Consider the following 18103-nt stretch of genomic DNA (forward strand, 5'->3'; position numbering starts at 1 on the left):
TTTTCAGCAGGTTGTAAGAGCTCCTTGCTAAAGGGCCATCTGCTATAAAGATGCAGCAGAAGAGGGATTAAAGAGGGATATGGACTCATACTGTATTTCAGATATTTTTGCCATTTTTTCCCATTGTTTTACAGCACTTGGGATAGCTTAACTATAGAATAGTCATTTCTTGTATGTATTTTGCATGAATATAAATGAGAGAGTGAATTAATGAGTTTGATTTCCTAAATTGGAGGTTTTTTCTGTACATACTTTGAAAATAAGCTTCTGTCCCTTTCCCAACAATGCCCCTCCCTAAACTTTAAAAAAAATTCTTTATTGTTTAAAGTATTACACGTAATATTACATATGTCTCCTTTCCCCCCATTGACCTCTCCTTGGCCACCCTCAACCCCCAGCACACACCCCTAGTGTCTGTGTCTATTGATTATGCTTATATGCATGCATACAAGTCCTTTGGTTGACCTCTCACCTCCCCACCCCAACCCCTAACTTCCCTCAGAAGTTTGACGGTCTGTTTGATGCTTCTCTGTCTCTGGATCTATTTTTGTTCATCAGTTTAGGTTGTTGATTATATTCCACAAATGAGTGAGATCATGTGATATTTCTCTATCTCCGACTGGCTGATTTCACTTAGCATAATGCTCTCTATGTCTATCCATGCTGTTGTGAATGGTAAGAGTTCTTCCTTCTTTACATCAGTGTAGTATTTCATTGTGTAGATACATCACAGGTTTTTAATCCACTCATCTGCTGATGGGCACTTAGGCTGTTTACAAATCTTAGCTATTGTAAATTGCACTACTATGAACATAGGGGTGCATATGTCCTTTCTGATTGGTGTTTCTGATTTCTTGGATATTTTCCTAGAAGTGGGATTGCTGAGTCTAATGGGAGTTCCATTTTTAATTTTTTTTAGGAAACTCCATACTGTTTTCCACAGTGGCTGCAGCAGTCTGCATTCTCACCAGCAGTTCAGAAGGGTTCCTTTTTCTCCACCTCTTCTCTAGCACTTTTCCTTTGTTGATTTGTTGATGGTAGCCATTCTGACAGGTGTGAGATGGTATCTCATTGTCATTTTGATTCACACTTCTCAGATGATTAGTGACTTTGAGCATGTTTTCATATGTCTCTTGGCCTTCTGTATGTCCTCTTTCAAAAAGTATCTAAGTCCTTTGACCATTTTTTTGATTGGATTGTTTATCTTCCTTTTGTTAAGTTGTATGAGTTCCCTCTAATTTTGGAGATTAGTCTCTTATCGGATATAACATTGGCACATATACTCTCCCATGCAGTGGACTTTCTTGTTGTTTTGTTGATGGTTTCTTTCGCTGTGCAGAATTTTTTTATTTTGATGTAGTCCTATTTGTTTATTTTTTTCCTTCGTTTCCATTGCCCTAGGAGCTATATCAGTAAAGATTTTTACGGTTTCCCATCTTACATTTAATTTAAGTTCTTTATCCATTTTGAGTTTATTTTGTGTATGGTGTAAGTTGGTGGTCTAGTTTCCTTTTTTTTGCATGTATCTGTCCAGTTTTCCCAACACCATTTATTGAAGAGATGTCTTGACTCCATTGTATGCTCTTGCCCCTTTTGTCAAATATTAATTGAGTGTATTGACTTGGGTTGATTTCTGGGTTCTCTGTTCTGTTCCATTGGTATATGTCTGTTCTTGTACCAGTACCGGACAGTTTTGAGAACAGTGGAGTGGCTTGGTAATATAGCTTGATATCTGGTATTGGGATCCCTCCAACTTTGTTCTTTTCTCTCAAGATTGCTGCTGCTATTTGGGTCTTTTTTTTTTTTATTACATATGAATTGTTGGAGAGTTTTTTCTAGGTCTGTGAACTATGCTGTTGGTATTTTAATGGGGATTGCATTAAATCTGTAGATTGCTTTGGGTTGTATGGACATTTTAATGATATTGATTCTACCAGTCCATGAACACAGTATATGCTTCCATTTATTTATGTCTTCCTCTATCTCTGTTTTCAATGTCCTATAGTTTTCTGAATACAGTTCTTTTACCTCAGTTAACTTTATTCCTAGGTATCTTAATTTTTTGGTGCAATGGTAAAGGGGATTTTTTTTATTTTTATTTTTTTTAGTTTTTCTTTCTGTGAGTTCATTAACCTATATAATAAAAGGCTAATATGCAAATTGTCCCCTCGGCTGGGAGGTAGACCAGGAGTTCCACCAGGAGTTTCAGCAGTGGCCAGGGCTAGCTGGCCAACCACCCATGACCCCTCCCCCGGGCCTGCCTGGCCCTGATCGGGATAGTCTGGCTGGACCCCACCCGTGCATGAATTTTGCACTGGGCCTCTAGTTGGTGTATAAAAATGCCGTAGATTTCTGGGCGTTAATTTTATATCCTGCTACCTTTCCGAATTCATTTATTAAATCTAGTAGTTTTTTGATGGAGACTTTAGGGTTTTCTATGTATAATATCATGTCATCTGCAAATAATGACAGTTTTACTTCTTCTTTTCTAATTTGGATGTCTTTTATTTCTTCTTCTTGTCTGATCGCTATAGCTAGCACTTCCAGTACTATGTCGAACAGGAGTGGTGAGAGTGGGCATCCCTGTCTTATTCCTGTTCTTAGGAGAAATGATTTTAGTTTTTGCCCATTGAGTATGATGTTGGCTGTAGGTTTGTCATATAAGGCTTTTATTATTTTGAGATATGATCCCTGTATTCCCACTTTGCTGAGAGTTTTTATCAATAAAGTGTGTTGGATTTTGTCAAATGCTTTTTCTGCATCAATTGATAAGATTATGTGATTTTTATCTCTCAATTTGTTTATGTGTTGTATCATGTTTATTGATTTGCGGATATTGTACCATCCTTGCATCCCCGGAATAAATTCCACTTGGTCATGGTGTATGATCTTTCTAATGTAATGCTGGATACGATTTGCTAAAATTTTGTTCAGGATTTAGCATTTATGTTCATCAGAGATACTGGCATGTAATTCTCCTATTCTGTAGTGTCTTCATCTGGTTTTGGGATGAGGGTAATGCTGGCTTCATAGAAAGAGCTTGGAAGTTTTCCTTCCTCTTGAATTTTTTGGAATAGTCTGAGGAGGATAGGTTTTAGTTCTTCTTTGAATGTTTGGTAAAACTCCCCTGTGAGTCCTTCTGGTCCAGGGCTTTTGCTTGCTGGAAGCTTTTTGATTACTGCTTCAATTTCCTCCATAGTTATCAGCCTATTCAGATTTTATTTTCCTGATTGAGTTTTAGAAGGTCTATTTTTCCAGGAAATATGTCCATTTCTTTAAGGTGTTCAGTTTGTTGGAATAGAGTTGTTCATAGTATTTTTTTAGAATCCTTTGTATTTCTGTGGGGTCTGTTGTTATTTAGCCTCTTTCATTTCTGATTTTGTTTATTTGGGTCCTCTCTCTTTGCTTCTTTGTGAGCCTGGCTAGAGGTTCATCAATCTTGTTTATTCTTTCAAAGAAACAGGTCTTGGTTTTATTGATCTTGTATATTGTTTTTTGGTCTCTATGTCATTTATTTCTGCTCTGATCTTTATTATTTCTTTCCTTCTGCTCACCCTGGGCTTTTCTCAATGCTTTCTTTCTAATTCTTTAAGTTGTAGAGTTAGATAATTTATTACCAGTTTTTCTTGTCTTTTTGAGGTAGGCCTATAATGCTATGAACTTCCCTCTCAGGACTGCTTTCACTGTGTCCATAGATTTTGGATTGTTGTATTTCCATTGTCATTTGTTTCCAGGCTGGTTTTTTATTTCTTATTTGATCTCTTTGGTAACCCAACCATTGTTTAATAGCATGCTATTTAGCCTCCAAGTGTTTGAATTTTTTTATTGTTTTTATTATAGTTTATTTTTAATGTTACGTCATTGTGTTCTGAGAAGATGCTTGATATTTTAATCTTCTTACATTTGAAGAGACTGTGCCTGTGTCCCAATATGTGGTCTATATTTCAAAATGTTCCATGTGCACTTGAGAAGAATATATATTCTGTAGCTTTGGGATGAAATGTTCTGAAGAGGTCGATTAAGTCCAGCTGATCTAGTGAGTCATTTAGGATTGCTGTTTCTTTGATGATTTTTTGTCTAGAGCAGTGGTTCTCAACCTTCCTAATGCCGTGACCCTTTAATACAGTTCCTCATGTTGTGGCGACCCCCAACCATAAAATTATTTTCGTTGCTACTTCATAACTGTAATTTTGCTACTGTTATGATCATAATGTAAATATCTGATATGCAGGATGTATTTTCATTGTTACAAATTGAACATAATTAAAGCATAGTGATTAATCACAAAAACAATATGTAATTATATATGTGTTTTCCGATGGTCTTAGGTGACCCCTGTGAAAGGGCCGTTCGACCCCCAAAGGGGTTGCAACCCACAGGTTGAGAACCGCGGGTCTAGAGGATTTATCCAATGATGTCAATGGGGTATTAAAATCCTCTAATATGATTGTATTGCTGTCGTTCTATCCTTGATATCTTCCAGAAGTTTTTTTATGTATTTAGGTGCTCCTGTATTGTGTGCATATATGTTGACCTGAGTTTTATCCTCTTGTTCTAGCAATCCACTTAGTATTATGAAGTGGTTTTCTTTATCTCTTGCTATGGCCTTCACTTTCAGGTCTATTTTGTCAGATTTAAGTATTGCTATCCCAGCTTATTTTTTTTTTTCATTTCCATTTGGCTGAAAAATATTTTTTCATACCTCCACTTTGAGTCCCTTGTTCTTAGATGGGTCTCTTGTAGACAGCATATGTATGGTTCATGTTTTCTTCCTCCCTGAACTTTTTAAACTCCCTGCCCCTTCTGTCTTCCTGGTACGTGACTATGTACACTTAGAGTAGTTTGGAGGATCTTACAATGTTATAGAAAGAGCGGGATAGATAGTTCAGTTTTACAGAGGGGTAGACATAAGTACTTCATTGGACTTGCAGAAGTGATGTTTCAACTTCACTTTGCTTTGACAGATAGATCTTATCTGCAGATATTTGTTAGAAGAAAGGCATTTAAATTCCACTCATTTTACTTGTTGGGCCAAAGTAGATCTGGTTACGCGCTTTTTTGTTGTTGTTTGGTAGAGTACTTCTTATCTGACATCATCAGTTCCATAGTGCATTTCCAAATTTGCAGCAGGCATTAAAGCTTGAAATGATTAAGAGAAAAAAAAGTGTATACCTAAATATATTACTGTAATTTAAGATAAGTGATTATACATCCTCTCATCTATTTTTTTAGCTAAATTTTTATTGATTTCAGAGAGGACAGGAGAGGGAGATAGAAGCATTAATGATGACAGGGAAACATTGATCAGCTACTTCTTGCATGACCCTTGCTGAGGATCAGGCCTGAAACCCTGGCATGTGCCCTGACCAGGAATCCAACCATGACTTCCTGGTTCATGGGTTGATGCTCAACCACTGGGCCTCACTGGCTGGGTTCATTATTTTATTTTCATTTTTCAATTATCACTGGTTTATATGATAGTTAATTAAATAATAAATAAAACTTGTAAAAACAGGTTTGGGAGCAAACAGTTTACTGTTAGTGAGTGTGCCATTCTCAGTCGTCTTATAGAGGAACATTCATTGACTGAATTGTTCAGCGTATTTTACAAAGGAAATGAGGACCATCAGTTGATCTAGCTGGTCAATTGAGAGGAAGTCATTTTAAAAGATAATTGTAAAAGATATGTGGTTGGTGTGATTTTTTGGTCACTTAATATTCACCTACTATAAGGTGAGATATGTTTCATTTTTATTTCTTAAGTGAATATTTAACTATGGATTTTCTTTTTATTCATATTTAATTTATTATTTTGGACTTTGAATTAACTAGTATCTGATGTTAGTACTTACTACACATAGATATAACCAATATAACCACTGTTACATTAGGAGTGAGAACTCTTTTTCATCTGTGGATTTTATATTGCATCTAATCATCTAAATGATACCCATTATGGGACTTGATTACATACCATCAATGCTTAAGAATCTTGAATCTAGTCTGGTCTTTGAGTATCATATGTCTTGAAATACACTTTATGTTAGATTTGTGAATAAATGGTGGAAAAACTTAATACTGAATTTCAGGAATTAATAACTGGTATTTTCTCTTAATAAGACGTGCTCGTAGACAGACAGTAGAGCAGCAGTTCGACCCCTTGGGGGTCGAACGACCCTTTCACAGGTGTCGCCTAAGACCATCGGAAAACACATATATAATTACATATTGTTTTTGTGATTAATCACTACTCTTTAATTATGTTCAATTTGTAACAATGAAATTGGGGGTCACCACAACATGAGGAACTGTATTAAAGGGTCGCGGCATTAGGAAGGTTGAGAACCACTGCATTAGAGTATTGTAGGCCCTTAATAGACTGTGAGATTAGTCAGACCTATCAAGCTATGTGATCTCATGTTCTTACCACTTAATGTGTGCACACCTAGAGTTAATTCCCAGTTGTTTATGGTAATTGCATTTGCACTTTTACTTTCATTTACCTAGCTAATCTCAAGGTTTTGTCTTTTTTTTCTCTTATTAATCTGGTTTATATCTGTTTGTTTTGTCCTTTTTTCAGATTGTGTGTTCCTTGAGGACAATCTAGTTCTTCCTCTGGTGCAGTGTCTGAAACACAGAACAGCTTTAAGAATATACTGTCCAAATTAAACTTACTGAATTAGTTAGTGGATATTAGATCTCTCCTTTGTGTAGAACAGAATACCAGGCCTTGAGAACTGATCCTAAAGATCATTTCTGTTTGCTTTCTCTCCTAGGAAGGAAAGAAATGTGTGTATAAGCAGCTAAGTGCAAGTACCACATGGTCTGCTTTTTCTTTCTGACTGCTCTGTTAGTTATCTGTCAGGAAAGCTGAGGAGCTTAGCACAGTGAATACTAAAAGGAATGCATTCCTTGCCTCTCAGGGGACTTAAGTATGTGTTTAACACCACTGTAAAACCCTCAGCTGTGGCTTTCCCTAATGCAGAATTTGCCTAAGGAAGATTACAAGAACAAGGACGGCTTTTTGTGCCTTTTTTTTTTCCCTCTTGTTCTTTTTCTTTCTACTCCCTCTTTTGCTCCAGGCTATCCTTAAAAACATGGAGCATTTTCTTTGGGCCTCTGGAGTGTGCAGTTTGTATGTGTGTGAATCTGAGAGAAAAATAAAAGGCAAAAGCAAGGCAATGCTTGCCAGAGGGACTGATTGCCCACAGGTAAAGTGAACAAAAATTACACGAATGGGTTTGCTTTTGTCCAGCCACTTTACCACTCAGAGAAACAAGCAAGTTGTCAGAGACAAAGAAGGGCTCTTGGCATGTGATAACCCAGTGGCCTGGCCATTTACTTAACGCATGTAGGGCTCAGTTGTGCTGTGTTCTTGACACAGAGATGAAAGCTTTAAGAAGAGGTATAATTTGGCAACTATATTCATTTCTTTTTTGGTATAATGTTTGAGAGCTTCATACGGTGACTGCCATTCAGCAAGAAAAAAGGGAAGACTTTAATATTCACTAGATATTTCATGACAAGGAAAGACTTTTAGAGTTTTAGAACTGAAACTATTTAGTCTAACCCCTTTTTAAATCTGCAGATGAGGGCAGGATGCCCAGAATCACACTAAGTATTAGTAGCTAGAAATGGAGACGTAGACATGAAGTGCATTTACTCTACTGGAAACCAAAGTGTGACCAGACTTGAACTTTTCTTTCATTGAGTACTTTTTTTTCTCTTTCATTAGATAAAAGCTATTATAATGGTATTATGGGCACAGTTTTAATTTTTGCATGTTCCTTTCCAGTGTTTGTTCTTATTTATATTTTATAACATTTGCTATATTTTTATATTTTTCTTTTGCACATACACCATTCTTTTTAATGTAGTATTTGTCACAATTCCTTTGGGTTTCATTATGATTTACTAAACTGTTCTCTTGTTCTTGAGCACTTACATAGTTAAATTTGTTGTCATAAAGGAGTAAACCATAGAAAACAGTGCAGTGGATGTTACTTTTCCTTCTCTAAGTTGTGTTTTCTCATCATTTAAGTTCCTGGCAGTGACTTATTGCGGCAATGGGAAGTCTGCTGTAGCCTTCCAGCATCTGAAGGACTGGGCTCCACAATGAATGTGTGCAGAGATTGTGTGGGTGTGAATGTGCATGACATAAAAAAATACCTCCTGCTCTTTATAGATCAACTAATGATGAGTGTTAATGTAGGATTTTGGGTTCCCTGTCAAATTGCTGCTTCTGTTGAGGAAGATAAAAACCATTTCCATTAGAACAGTTTAGTTTTGTTAATGTTTGGCAAAATCAAGTTATGAAAATTAATCTAAATTATATATTTTTTGGAAGTTAATCATAAGTGATCCACATTCCTGTGAAGGAATTTTTGAAGAGAGAGGCATCAAAACTTACTGTTTATATTAAACTGGAAGCCCAGTTCATGAAATTTGTGCATGGGCGGGGTCCCTAGGCCTGGCCAGCAATTGGGGTTAGACCGATCAGGGCTGGGCTGGAGAGGAGGCGACGGTCGCCGGGCTAGGCACGGAAGGAATGGACACTGGATGCTGATGCCGCTATCATCAGCGCCCCGCCACTGTGCGGTTCCCTGCCTCCCCCACTTCCCTCGCCACTGCACTGCCACAACGGTGGGTGGGCGGATGGGCCTGCCGGCCGGTGGGAGGGACTGAGCATGGGAGGTTGGCCACCAGCCCCAAGGAGGGAGCTGGCCCTCGGCCCCCCTGGGAAAGGGGCCGTGTCTGCCGTCACCTATCCCACTTCCCCTACTTTCCAACATCTCCCCACTTTCCCTATCTCCCAGTCCTTGGCAATCACCATTTTACTCTCTGCTTCTATGAATATGACTTTAAGAAAAAATTCTACATGTAAGTGATACCATTTAATATTTGCCTTTTTCTTTCTGGCTTATTTCACATAGCATCATGCCCTCCAGGTTCATCCACATTGTTACAAATGCAGGATTTTCTTCTTTTCAGTGGTTGAATAATATTTCATTGTATGCACAAGGGTGAGTCCATGTGTATGTATGTATTCAGTTGACCCTAGAACATGTAGTTGAAATGTGTGGGTGGGCTTTATAGGCAGATTTATTCCATAGGGATTTTGCGGCTATGTTGATCCTCGCTGTGCCCTTGTAGCAGTGATGGCACTGGTGGCTAATGGGCAGGTACCTGCAGAGCAGGCCTAGAGCCAGGGGTAAGAGCATGGATGCTTTTAGAGCAACGGCTGTTCCAGGGTCTGGGACTGGCTAGCCCACAGCAGTGGTACCTCTGGTGCCTGAGATGCAGGTACATGTGGAGCTGGTATCTGAAGTGTGGGCACAGGTAGAGTAGATGTGACTATAGGAGGGTTAGAGGAATGTGTGATGTTTGAGGGGGGCTTGCTCCTGGGTTGGAACAGTGATTGCAATTCCTTCTGGTGGGTTGCATAACAGTGCCTCTTTCTTTAAGGGCCCAAGGCTATCCTGGGGCTGTTGAACTCTTCAGCAGCAAATGCTGCCAGTGTCTTTTGCAAAGCAGGCTACTGGGAACTGTAATGGCACCTATCCTGTGGCTGATACTGATAGCCCCCATTTCTTTGTTCTTCACTGTATCTGGAATCTTAGCCAAGTTTATCTCCCCAGTGATTCTTTCTTTGCGGTTATTCTGTTTTTCACTATATTGTGTTCCTGTGGGTTCTTAATTGGACTCTTAAGACCTCCAAGGGCTATTTTTGCTAGCAGATAGCTTTGTAATTCTTGTTTTTTTCTGTAGGGGGAATGTAATTTAGGATTTCCTACTTCTCCATCTTCTTGACATCACTTTCCCAAATGTATTTGGAGCATGTAAAGGGAGTGTGCTGCATTTCCTCGTGGTTCATTCTTGTCTCTGTCCTTAAATTGAGGCAGGAGACCAGATTCAGTAGCTCTATGGCGCCTCACTGTACTAACCTAGTCTTCACGTTGCTATGATTATTTTGCCTATTCTTACCCCTGGAAATAAAATTGAAGCCATAAGCAGTGGAGTGAAGACACAGGATTCACTGGTTTTCATTGTAGTGGTCTTTTCATTCTGTATGTACCAGCAATATGATCTTTTGAAAACACAGATTGTGTTTTAGCATTCTCCTGCTCAGAATCTTAGATGACTTCTCAGTTCACTGAGAATAAAATCCAAACACTTGGTCATAGCTTGTGAGGCCCTATATGACCCTGCCTACTCCCATTCCCACTATCCATATGTGTTTTCCCCCTTTGTTTTTTATGACTCTGCCAGTCTTTTATTTTTATTTCCTTACTAGCACTTATCATCATCTGACATTATCTTTTTTTTTGTAAATGCATTTACTTATGTATTTAGTATTTTTTATCTGTAATTTTTCATTGAAAGTAAATTCAGTGATAGCAGGACCTTTAGGATGTTATTTGCTATTGCATCCATATAATCTGGTATAGTGCCTGGTACACAGTGAGTATATTAAATAAGTATTTGTTGAATAAATGTATGAATGAAACAAGTTTCTGTTGTGTGGCAGGTGCTGTGTGAGAAATAAAGTAATATGTTAGGTGCTGGCTGGGTGGCTCAGTTGGTTGGAGTATCATCCTATACACCAAAAGGTTGTAGGTTTGATTTCTGGTCAGGGCACTTACCTAGGTTTCAGGTTTGATCTCCACTTAGGGTGTATATGGGAGGCAGTTGATAGATGTTTCTCTCTCTGTCTCTCTCTTTCTCTCTTCCACTCTTCCTCTCTTTCTAAAAATTAATAAAAACATATCCTTGGTTGAGGATAAAAATAAGTTAGATTCAGTCCCTGCAAACAATGTATCTCATAATCTGGAATTGTTAGCTGGAATTCTTTATAGAAATCTGGAATCAGGCTTGCTTAGAAAAATAATCTTACTGATCATAATCTCCTCCTCCTTCTTAGCACTATGTCTGTTTTTGGCAGCAAAGCTAATTTTCAGGTCAGAACTTTATTGATCGTGGCCAAGGGCCAGTGCAAACTTTTCAGTATTATTAAGGGCCTCCAGGCCTCCCTCCTTGACTAGGACAGTTCTCCTTTCTTAAAGAGCTAAATTTTCTGACAGTTGAAATCAGGCATACTAACATCATTATTTTATACTAGAAGCCCGGTGCATGAAAATTCATGCACTGGAGGGGGTTCCCTCAGCCCGGCCTGCACCCTCTCACAGTCTGGGGCCCTCAGGGGTGGTAGGCGACCTGGTGATCAGGGGAAGGCAACGTCCCCATCACACCTCTGCTGCTGCCACTGCTGGCAGCGCATGCCTTGGCCAGCAATAGTTACCTGGGCCTCAGTGAGTGGAGGTTGCAGGAGGACCCAAGCCACGCAGGGCTGAGGGGACTGGGTGCTGCCATCTTGTGGCTGTGGACACTGCCATCTTGTGAGGGCATGATGGTCAATTAGCATATTCCCTCTTTATTATATAGGACTAGAGGCCCAGTGCACGAATTTGTGCACAGATGGGCTCTGGCCAGCCCACCCAAATGGAGGCCCATCAGGGATGGGGCCAGGAGCGGGGGTTGCTGTGGGAGGGCTCCAGGGCATGACCGGCCCATCTTGCTCAGTCCTGATAGGCTGGACTCCAGCCGCAAGCTAACCTACCAGTTGGAGCGTCTGTCCCCTGGTGTTCAGTGCACGTCATAGCCAGAGGTTGAATGCCCTTAGCATATCATTAGCATATTATGCTTTGATTGCTTAGAAAACGGACGACCGGACACATAGCATATTAGGCTTTTATTATATAGGATGCATTCTGAACAGTTGTCCAAAATTTACTATGAGGACTTAGTTATAACCAGATCAAATCAGTTTTTAGTCTAATTTTTCTCTACACTGTCATTTCTAAGATTCTGCTTTCAGAGTGGGAAATAAATTAATGAGCAGTTATTTGGGTAATATTTGGGTTATCCTTGACATAAATACTGTGGTAATCCTTCCCAATATTTTGTAAAAATTCTCTTAGATTTAATGAGTTATGTTTTGGAGTTGAAGAAGCAGTAGGTTGAAGTTCAGGGCTGGGTCCATAATGTCTGGAGGTAAACTTTGGTAACTTGCACTTATTTATTTATTTATTTATTTAGGTAACTTGCATTTAGACTGTGTGCCTGTGGGTTTGCAAAGACAATATTGAGATGAAAATATTGAAAAATTTATGTCTTTAAACATTTATAGCCATTCCTCATCATGCTGTAATTTCTCTTGGACAAATTAAAACATTTTATAGCTGTTTATAAAAGTGATTTGATACAGTAGTTCAGTTCACATGCCAATCATAGAGGATTGGATCCCTAATTTTGTTACTAAATTAAATGAGAAGGTGATAGAGTGGGATGTTCTGGATTCAAAGAGACCAGAGAGATATGGCAATAAAAGAAGAAGAGTGTGAGCTTTGGTTGAGGGAAATGCTGTACAAGTCATTTGGGAACAACTAAGGAAATTTAAACATTAGATTTTATTTGATTATAATATTGAGTAAATATTAAACTCTTGAGTGTGTTAAGGATGCACTAGTTTTAAAGAAAAATGTCCTTGTTTTTAGACTCAGGCTGAAGTAAAGGGTTGAAGTGAAAGGATGAAGTGTCACAAAGGTTGCACCTATTTTCACATATTTCAACAAAATGTGTGTGCATGGGGGGAAAGCATGGAGGGGGTTAGAGAAGGGAATGACAGATGGGAAAGGAGGGAAGAAGAAGGTAGACACATGAGTACAGGTTATATGAGCATTTATTTGACTTTCTCAAGCTCTTTGTGAAATGTTTTTCACAATAAAATATTGGTGAAAGATATAATAAAAAGAAACTAAACATGGAAAAGCAGTGATATGGTGAAGTGATTTTTCACCACTAACAAACTCTGTGAAAGACTACTTCGTATTTATAAAATAAATCCAGTTTTCCTCTTTATTTAAATACTGCAATTGATGATGAAATAGTTTTTAGCTGGTTCATTTAGGTTCTACTAATGGAACCTGCTTATATAATAGTTTCATACAAATAAATAATCTTTAGTTTACCAGAAATCAAGATTAGGAAGTAAAGTAGAAGGAAGAGTACTGTAATCCCAAGCATCTATTGAGTGGCCTTCCATTATAAGCATTTTGTTTTAAACTCATTGTATATGTGCCCGGTGAGAGTGGAAGTGTGTTTACCAATTTTGTTCATTGTTACTCTCAGTATGGAATTTTGAGTATTTCATTTGTTTTAAAATATCTAGTTTATTTTTATATTGTGCCAGGTGGTACTTTATTTCAAACTTTTGAACGGTAAAAGTAGTCACTGTTCTTCAAACCAAAGAGCCTTCTGCAGAGAAGAGAAAGGGAGCGTGTGCATATGAATGATGACTGGACTGTAATTTTGAAGATGCAGCCACAGCCTTTATTAAAGCTGCCTTTGCATTGTTGCTGCTTCAGGGATGTGGTAAGGGCCTCTTGACAGGCTAATGACAGTTTTTTTTTTTAAATATATTTTTATTGATTTTTTACAGAGAGGAAGGGGGAGGGACAGAGAGCCAGAAACATCGATGAGAGAGAAACATCGATCAGCTGCCTCCTGCACACCCCCCACTGGGATGTGCCCACAACCAAGGTACATGCCCTTGACCGGAATCGAACCTGGGACCCTTGAGTCCACAGGCCGACGCTCTATCCACCGAACCAAACCGGTTTTGGCTAATGACTCTTAAGGGCATAAAGAATGATATTTGCCGCTCACAGTCTTCTCCTTGTGACCTACATTCTTCCATGAGACAATTAGACAATCTAAGAAGATATATTTAGAATCCTGTAGCCCAGCCTTCTTTCTGTATGAGGGAGATTTTGCATCTTTCCGGGGAGTATGAGACAGCCAAGATGGCGGAGCTGGAATTCAGTGCTAGTTTTTCTGACCTGTGCACTGCAGCATGCTTTTCTTTCAACAAGACAAGCTTCTCAGATCTTTTGTACATATAGCCACAAGAATGGATAACTTTTAATGCTGTCATAATTACATGCCACCTGTTGCATTGTTTATTACATGCCCTATGAATTGTAAACTCCTCCGGGGCAGGGTTTTTGTCTGTTTTGCATACTGCTGTTTTCCTGTTACCTAGAACTAGAACACTGGCTCAAAGGTGATAGGCACCCACTAAATATCTGTTAAATGAGTGAGTGAACCAGATCCAAATGGCCTATGAATAGATTTATAGCTGACATAGCAAGAGTTCAGGGAAATAATCAATCTGCTAGAACACCACACCCCATCAAAGTAGCTAAAACATTAGACATTGGTTTCCTATTTAATTTCCAGTACTCCTGGGAGTGGCAATACATTAAACTCTCTTACCCCACTAGTTTGCTAACTTAGTGTGAATGATGTCAACAGCCCTTCCCTAGGAAGACCTTTTGATGAAAGGAGGGGTAGGGCATGAATAGGTAGAAGAGAGTAAAGATGAAAAAAGGCTAGGGAAAAAGAGATGAGATGTAAAGAGAAACTTTGAATGCATCATTCTTTTGGACAATATAATTTTGCTGGTATGAAGTTGAGAAATATTTTGCAATAAATTGCATGGTATGGTCTGTTAAATTCACTCATGTACCTGTGCACCCGGGAATTGGTACCATGTAATCATCTGCAATTCAAGATGATCAGGGCTAGAATTTGGTGAATCACTGCTAATTCTCAACACTGTATATGGGCACTCAAATGTAGCATTTCAGGAGAGTAAGCTGTTACTTGCTAGGGAGTGTGTGGGCCTCATGGTTCAACATGCTGTCCCCTTATGTGCAGTGTATTGTGTGTGTCTGTTATCACCATGTGTCAGTTATGCCTTGGAAAATCTGTTTGAAAAAATGCTAACACTCTTTAAGTGTTTTGAGGAAATGTTGAGGATCAGATTCATTTATTATGTGTGGAATTGTATTTAGGTAGAAAGTTGTTGAAACCATGATCCAGAATGAAAAACTGAACTCCTCGGAGCAGCTGTTAGAGAACAGACAGCTTCTAACATAGTGTCTGACATGTTGTAGTTATTTAATAAAAATTTGGTTTACCGGATGACAGTGAAGAAGAGAGAGGAAGGGGTTTTTTTAAATGGCTCATCAGTTTAAGTTGTAAATTCAACCAGGCACATGGATCTGTAGATTGTTTCTGTCTATTTTGAGGTTTTTAGATGGTATCCTAAATAGTTGCTTTTACCTTTTAGATGTGTGCAACTGGACATCAAGTAGACTAGAGAAAAACGAATGAATGTTTTCCCTATAGAACAAAAGTAATTTAAAAACAAAAACAGCAATACAAAGCCACAGTCAGAATTTGTGCATGCCGTCTCACCTCCCTGTGCCTCAATTTCCTCATCGGTAAAATAGGGCTAATGACACATACTGTTTAGTGTTGGTTGGTGAGGATTAAAAGAGATAAACCGTGAAAAGGTATTTAGATAAAGTAGTACCTGGCAAAATATGTGTCCACTGAAGTGTTAGTTTATAATGCTGGTAGTCATATTTATTGGATTAAAGGTGAAAGAGGAGAACTAATCTATACTCAGTAGAGGAAATACTTGTACAGTGGGAAGAGGAGACTTGTCTTTTAGTAAGATCATGCGATATTGTGAAGATAGGAGAAATCTTGTGTTTAATTCATGTGAAGGTCATTAACTAGTGAAAATGAAGGAGAACCTAGGAACTGCAGCATGCATAGCAGAGCAGAGTTTAATTTGTGTTATTAGTAAAAAGATTTTAGTTTCAGAAAGACATGTTGAGGCAACAGAGTATAGAAAAACATTTCAGAAAGGTAAGATGGAACACATCTGGGCCACACAGCGTGAATTAAACATTTTGATTTTCCTGTGGGCCTTTCTAGAATGAATGAGCTGTGACCCTCCAGCTTATCCAGATGTTCTGTCAGAATCATGACAGGAGCAGCTCACTATAAGACAACTGATCTGATTGAAACAGGAGTTAGTTGGTTGTCACTAAATCCCAAATGGACTCACCAGGAGGTACACCTTGGGTGAGAAATTCGTTAAAGTATTTAAGAAACCAGGCCATTGTTAATACATTTGGAGAACAAATACGGGTTGTTTACTACATGGCTCAGTTGAAATATAATAAGGAAATTATTAACACCATATGATATGATAATCTAAATCATTAGGAAGTTATAGAACTTTGGGTGTTTATGATGTATCAATATAGGCTCATCCTTGGTAAAAAATGGCACCATTCTGCTGAGTGATATTGATAATGGGGAAGGCTATGCATTTGTGGGGGTAGGAGTAATATGGGAGATCTTTGAACCTTCCTTGTTTTATTGCAGAATTAAATATGCTGTATAAAAAAAATTAAACCTTTAAGAAAATGTTATTGTAGAATTGAGAATGATCTTGGAACTCATCCAATCTCAATCCTTTACTTTAAAAACTTGGAAACTGTGCCCTGGCCTTCGGGGCTCAATTGGTTGGGCCTAGACTCTAGTCCTATGCACCAGGAAGCTGTGGGTTCAATTCCAGGTCAAAGGCACATGCCCTGGTTGTGGGCTCCACCCTGGGTAGGGAGCCTGTAGGAGGCAGCAGATTGATGTTGTGCTCTCACATTAATGTTTCTCTCTTTCTTTCCCTCTCCCTTCCTCTCTCCCTAAAAATCAATAAACTATTCTTTAAAAAATAAATAAAAATAAAAACTTTGAAATTTTGGTGGAACTATAGGCAGTTATTTCCCCAAAGTTACATTGTGAAATACAGGGCTTGTCTTGATTTCTGAGTAGGAGTTAAGAGATTAGTCTCAGCAAATATTTAAGGTATCTACAAAAAAAAATTTTTTTCCAATCAGCTCAGGATATTAAACTGGTCGTCTAAGTGAGCAAGTAAACTTTAACAATCACTGCTTCGTTATCATTACTTCTCAGAATTGCTCTTGGTCCTTAAAAGTATCTAAATTCCTCAACAATCATTTCTTGTCTACAACTTGTGTGGTCTCAGGTTTTAAAACAAACAGAGGTTGTTTCTGCTAATCCCTAACTGCTGTAGTATTTGTAGTAATTAAAAGCTAGTGGTTGGAGGCTTAGGGAAGATTTAAGAATAAATGGTTCCAAAAATATCTGTGTGTGTTTCTGTGTTCTCATGCATTTGTGTGCATATTTTGTAATAGGAACAGGGCATGTTTTGATTAGGCATTTTACTTAATTCAAAGTGCTCTTTGGAAAACCTAGAGCATTTCAGTGGGATTATAGTTTGTAATGACTATATTCTGATAAAATCATGGAGTTTTAGCAACTCAGATAACAGATTATCTCCCATTTAGTGAAGTGGTGATTTGTGGACAATTTTGAAATAGCTGCCTAGACACCCTCTTTTGCAATCTCTTCCACCAGGCAGACATATGTGAATTGGGAAAAAAAAATAATAATAACCACATGTGATTTAGTTTAGGGGTGTGTGTGTGTGTGTGTGTGTGTGTTTCTCCTTCCTGCCTGTGGGAGATGTTTGAACTCTGTAGAAATTCATTAGAAAAGATGCATTGACTGATTATCCCGATAGCATCAACTGGCCCTTTTCTCTCATAGGGCAGTGGGGCATCCATTACTTTGTAGGAACTGACTGCTAGAATTGTTCCCAGAGTTCAGGACTTCTGAACCACAATGGTTGTACCAGGCTTTGTGGCCTTAATAAGCCCCTTGTTATTGGCATTTTAAATATTGGTATACCTATCAAGTCTGGCCATGTGTCAGGGAAGGGGAGGCTTTCTTTAGAGCCACCATGGAGGGATCACATGATTTTTCTCAAGAGAGCAAACAAGCACTTTTTGTTTAGGCTCAGTAATGCTTGGCAAGGAAATATAGCTGTAATTATATATCCTAGTTCTTGTTCTTCTCTCCCCATCTAAGTTTTACTCCCCCTACTCCTAACTTTATATAAAAGCCGCTAGCATTGGATCTGAAATAAATGTCATGAATGAATAATAATTTCTTTCATTTACACAGTAATTAAACCTGTTGAATGCTGACTTTATGCTTTACTGCACTCTAATTTGACTGGAAGATTTGGCCTTTGTGAATTCAAAGAAGAGGAAAAAAATAGAAATTAAATACTACTGAGACTATTAAGGAGGACATTTTT

General features: G+C 38.4%; 1 protein-coding gene across 3 annotated transcripts in view; it reads left to right on the top strand.

Annotated features, from left to right (window-relative positions):
* Nucleotides 1–18103, top strand: part of AUTS2 (activator of transcription and developmental regulator AUTS2) — a gene marked incomplete at its 5' end in the record, with an annotated part of 1127567 nt that overhangs the window by 386665 nt on the left and 722799 nt on the right. The window lies entirely within an intron of this gene.

The sequence above is a fragment of the Myotis nattereri genome (assembly GCF_964212035.1).
Source record: "Myotis nattereri genome assembly, chromosome: 4".
Lineage (NCBI taxonomy): Eukaryota > Metazoa > Chordata > Mammalia > Chiroptera > Vespertilionidae > Myotis > Myotis nattereri.